Source organism: Brassica napus, chromosome A4, assembly GCF_020379485.1.
Source record: "Brassica napus cultivar Da-Ae chromosome A4, Da-Ae, whole genome shotgun sequence".
Classification (NCBI taxonomy): Eukaryota; Viridiplantae; Streptophyta; class Magnoliopsida; order Brassicales; family Brassicaceae; genus Brassica; species Brassica napus.
Window position 1 is genome coordinate 13,502,217 of NC_063437.1, and position 6,000 is coordinate 13,508,216.

Sequence of the window (6,000 nt, forward strand, 5' to 3'; positions counted from 1 at the left end):
TTGTTCTGAGTTAATGAAATTGTTGTTATCACTCTTTAATTGTTTGATGGACACAGCTTTATCTTCTTGTGTGTATGTTTTATATTCACACCAGGTATGAGATTTGAAATGTTTAATTGCAAAGAGAAATGAACATAAGTCCTCTAAAAGAAAGAAGCTACTCTAATTTAAAAATATAATAAAACACTTAAAATAGGTCATTCTGTTTTGTAATTCCAAAAAAAAAATGCAGTCGAATTATTTAGAAAAAAATAATAAATAAAGTGGTTCTAATTAGTTAAAAAGAATGAAAATCTGTAAGAAATCACTTAAAAATAAGAATGTATTGTTTTTTACTTCAGTTTTAATAGAATAGATTATTGTTAACCAAACTTTCTTAACTGGTTAAACCAAAAAAAAATCTAATTTTAATCAAACCCGAGTTATTTATCAGTTTATTGTTTTCTTCTTAACTAGATATGTGAAAGAAGAACGTGATCCGCAAGTCATGTCCAAACAGCTCAATAGCAGAACGGGTGTGTACATATTTATACAACCTACAATTTATTGTGGAACGACCACACATACCAAAAGAAAATCAATTCTAATATGGGTTGGAATACTTGAACGCGGACCAGTACGCTTGAAATTTCTTAGACCAAGAATTTAACCGGAAAATAGTAATATAAGAAATATATATATATATATATATATATCCATAAATAACTTTTTTAAACTCTGAACCAATTAAAATAGAAATGAAAAATATAGAAAAACAAGAACATACAAGACACCAAAAGAAAATCACATTTCATATCTCTACAAGACAAATGAGGTTTTATTGTTCTTTTAGAGACTAGAATATAATTCTATGAGAAAAAAAAGAAGCAAATTTTTAATACATGTACATTGTCGTAATTTGTATCAGGAAATTTCATAGGTTTATGGAAGATCTTTACATTTTGTTTCTCAATTATTTGTATATTAATTATTCTTACTTATGTTAATTTGTGAACATAAGTAAATAATTGAAATAAAAAGATTATTGTAATTTTGATTTTCTATTACTTTTTATTGTTTTTTTTTGAAAGTGAAAGTTTTTCAATAAAATACATATCGTTTACACAGAAAATTCCATGATTATTTTTTTATGAGTCACATTCATTGTAAATTGAAGGCGAATTGAAATGTCTCACATCTATATTCTTCACCTGTCGCATAAGCTAGTTAGCAAGGGATTTACCTTTTCATTAGCTTTGTCAAAAAAAAAATTAGCATGCTTGGTAATGACTTAAGTATGTGACATAAGAAAAATAATAATCATAAGCATGCCTAAACGAATAAAAGAATAGAAGATTATGAACAGTTGAAAAATCATTTCCAAAATCAGAGAACTGAGAATGACTGTCCACTGAGTTGGCTCACCATGACTAGCCCAAGTTTGTTCATATGTGTAATTCCATTGTGAAAATAGAAAACATCGTAGTTTAGAAAAAAAAACACATAGTCCGAGTTCAAATATATATTTGTAATCTCAGCAAACATAGGGCACATCACAGGGAAGAGGAAATATAAAATAACATCAAAGACTAGTTAAGGTTTAATTTATTAGATTTGAGTATTTATTTTAATTAGATTTATCAAAAATAAATTAATTATTGATGCTATTACAAATAATAGTAATTATGATAGAAAAAATTATATTTATAGTTTTACAAAGTGATAGTATAAAAGGTGTATTTCTAACAAATTATCTTAACTCATATAGTTATAGAACTCTAAATAACAACTTTAACATTTATCCAAAATTTAACCTCTTTATATTGCAAATTTTAATTTAACAATAAATTTATTTCATAATGAAAATTCAAGCTAATGCCTAACAGTAATTTTATATTATTTTAATAAAAATAGTTTTACAGCATACTATTTTTAATGAATATTTGCTACTGATTTCTTATGTCTTATGCTAAGATTATTTGCTAAACAGTTGGCACAAAATATTCTTTTCACTCTTAGTTTTTCTTTAATTTCCTTACTACTTTGAAGTCATTACTCACATGTACATCCATTTTGTGATGTCCTATACCAGGACTGTTCCCTGGATCTGTCGGGGCGTAAGCATAAATATTTTTCAATATTTTTGCTTGAAAAACTTCGATACCTTCTTTATGCCCATCAACATTATGTCCCTCCGGTACCGTAGACACAAAGTTATTCAATGACATCACTTTGAAATGATTTTTATTTTCTGTTATCTCCAACGGTCTTACTACTTTGAAGTCATTACTCAGCTCTGGTGTATGTACATCCATTTTGTGATGTCCTATACTAGGACTGTTCCCCGGATCTGTCGGGGCGTAAGCATAAATATTTTTCAATATTTTTGCTTGAAAAAGTTCGATACCTTCCTTATGCTCATCAACATTGTGTCCAACCGGTACCGTAGACACAAAGTTATTCAATGATGTGACTTTGAAATGATTTTTATTTTCTGTTATCTCCAACGGTCTTGCTTCAGTAGTGGATGGTACTTGGACAAATACTATTGAGATGGCCATAATGGTCATCATGGTGATAGTGAAGAGTTTCATAGTCTTTCCACTTTGAAGAAGATACAGGGCTAAAGGTTTTGATATGAGCAGTTATGGTGATATTTGGATTAAGTTGTCCAAATGAGATTATATTTATACTGTATAGACACTAGCCAAATTGATTGAGTTTGGATCGGCCATTCCCTTTTTTGGTCAAATACATTGATATTGGGTGGAACACATTGATATTTTCTTGTCAAAAATCTTGATTTTTTATTTTGTTCAACTATACTGAGATCTCTTACTATTTTTGGACATTTTTCATTTTGGCCATTGTTTTTTCAATTATGGTAGGTAGATTTTGGACATTCTATCTATCAATCTAAGCACACTATTAATGATAATTAAATATATTGTATAAATAATAAAAAAATATATTAATGAATTTCAAAGGCAATATTTCAACTGCTTCCATCATTTTTCTCCTTTTTAATTGTTTTTTTTTTGTGTGGCTCACAAGAGAGCAAAACACATCACACTCACATTCTAAGCTACACTAGAGATTGATCCGCACACCCATACGGGTGTTGAATTTTATTTTTTTATAAATTGATATTCATTTTTCATAATTAATGTTAATTATTTTATGTGTCACCACCATATAAATAATTTTATCTTGGTTATTTGAATATTTTAGGTTCCTATACATTAGAATCAAATCAAATAGTATGATTAATTTTCCTTATTTGGTTATTTTAGGTTATTCTTAGTTTTGATACAAAATAGCAGAACTGAATTGGATAATATGGTTACTTTTGGTATAAATATCCAAACTCATTTCAGATACATTAGTGTTTTTATAATTTAATTTCATATTTATTAGAACCAAATCTATCTGGACTTGAGAGGACCCAACTCGAAACGCATCGAAATTTTATAATACTCCAACGAAGTTTAACTTCAAAACTCAAAAAACATGATATCCAGAAAAATGATATGTAACGAAACGGATACTCAAATATACATACCTAACTAATTCCGTAAATAAATTAAAAAACTCTTTCTTAACCGTTTTAAATTCTTGTCACAAATAGAAAAATTTCAATCAAACATGTCAAATTATTATGGTTAACATGAAAAATTAATGTTGTCGAATTATTATAGTAAAAATAATTAATGAAATAGTTAATAATAGTGAAAGAGAGAATGTAAAAATATAATAAAACACTTAAAATAGGTCATTCTGTTTCGTAATTCCGTAAAAATGCTGTCTGATTATTTAGAAAAAATAATAATAAACAAAGTGGTTCTAATTAGTTAAAAAGAATGGAAATCTGTAAGAAATCACTTAAAAATAAGAATGTATTGTTTGGTATTTCAGTTTTAATAGAATAGATTATTATTAACCAAACTTTCTAACTGGTTAAACCAAACAAAAATCTAATTTTAATCAAACTCGGGTTATTTATCCATTTATTATTTTCTTCTTCACTAGATTTGTGAAAGAAGAACGTGATCCGCAGGTCGTGTCCAAACAGTTCAATAGCAGAACGGGTGTGTACATATTTATACAACCTACAATTTGTTGTGGGACGACCACACATACAAAAAGAAAATCAATTCTAATATGGGTTGGAATACTTGAACGCGGACTAGTACGCTTGAAATTTCTTAAACCAAGAATTTAGACGGAAAAATAGTAATATACAAAATATCTATATATATAATATATATATATCCATAAATATTTTTTTAAACTCTGAACTGATTAAAATACAAATGAAAAATATAGAAAAACAAGAACATACAAGACACCAAAAGAAAATCACAAATCATATCTGTACAAGACAAATGAGGTTTTATTGTTCTTTTAGAGACTAGAATATAATTCTATGAGAAAAAAAAGAAGCAAATTTTCGAAGCAAATATTTAATACATTTACATTTTCGTAATTTGTATCAGGTAATTTCATAGGTTTATGGAAGATCTTTACATTTTGTTTCTAAATTATTTGTAATTATTCTTACTTATTTTAATTTGTGAACATAAATAAATAATTGAAATAAAAAAGATTATTGTAATTTTTATTTTCTATTACTTTTTATTATTTTTTTTAAGTGAAAGTTTTTCAAAAAAATACAAATCGTTTCCACAGAAAATTCCATGATTTTTTTTTATGAGTCACATTCATTGTAAATTGAAGGCAAATTGAAATGTCTCACATCTCTATTCTTCACCTGTCGCATAAGCTAGTTAGCAAGGGATTTACCTTTTTCATTAGCTTTGTTAAAAAAAAATTTAACATGCTTGGTAATGACTTAAGTATGTGACATAAGAAAAATAATAATCATAAGCATGCCTAAACGAATAAAAGAATAGAAGATTATAAAAATCAATTCCAAGATCAGAGAACTGAGAATGACTGTCCTCTGAGTTGGCTCACCATGACTAGCCCAAGTTTGTTCATATGTGTAATTCCATTGTGAAAATAGAAAACATCGTAGTTTACAAAAAAAAAAAAACATAGTCCGAGTTCAAATATATATTCGTAATCTCAGCAAACATAGGGCACATCACAGGGAAGAGGAAATATAAAATAACATCAAAGACTAGTTAAGGTTTAATTTATTAGATTTGAGTATTTATTTTAATTAGATTTATCAAAAATAAATTAATTATTGATGCTATTACAAATAATAGTAATTGTGTTAGAAAAAAATATTTTTATAATTTTATAAAGTGATAGTATAAAAGGTGTATTTCTAACAAATTATCTTAACGCATATAGTTATAGAACTCTAAATAACAACTTTAACATTTATCCAAAATTTAACATCTTTATATTGCAAATTTTGATTTAACAACAAATTTATTTCATAATGAAAATTCAAGCTAATGCCCAACAGTAATTTTATATTATTTTAATAAAAATAGTTTTACATCATATTATTTTTAATGAATATTTGCTACTGATTTCTTATGTCTTATGCTAAGATTATTCGCTAAACAGTTGGCACAAAATATTTTTTTCACTCTTAGTTTTTCTTCAATTTTCTTACTACTTTGAAGTCATTACTCCGCGCTGGTGCATGTACATCCATTTTGTGATGTCCTATACCAGGACTGTTCCCTGGATCTGTCGGAGCGTAAGCATAAATATTTTTCAATATTTTTGCTTGAAAAACTTCGATACCTTCCTTATGTCCATCAACATTATGTCCCTCGGGTACCGTAGACACAAAGTTATTCAATGACATGACTTTGAAATGATTTTTATTTTCTGTTATCTCCAACGGTCTTACTACTTTGAAGTTATTACTCAGCTCTGGTGCATGTACATCCATTTTGTGATGTCCTATACCAGGACTGTTCCCCGGATCTGTCGGGGCGTAAGCATAAATATTTTTCAATATTTTTTCTTGAAAAAGTTCGATACCTTCCTTATGCCCATCAACATTGTGTCCAACCGGTATCGTAGACACAAAGT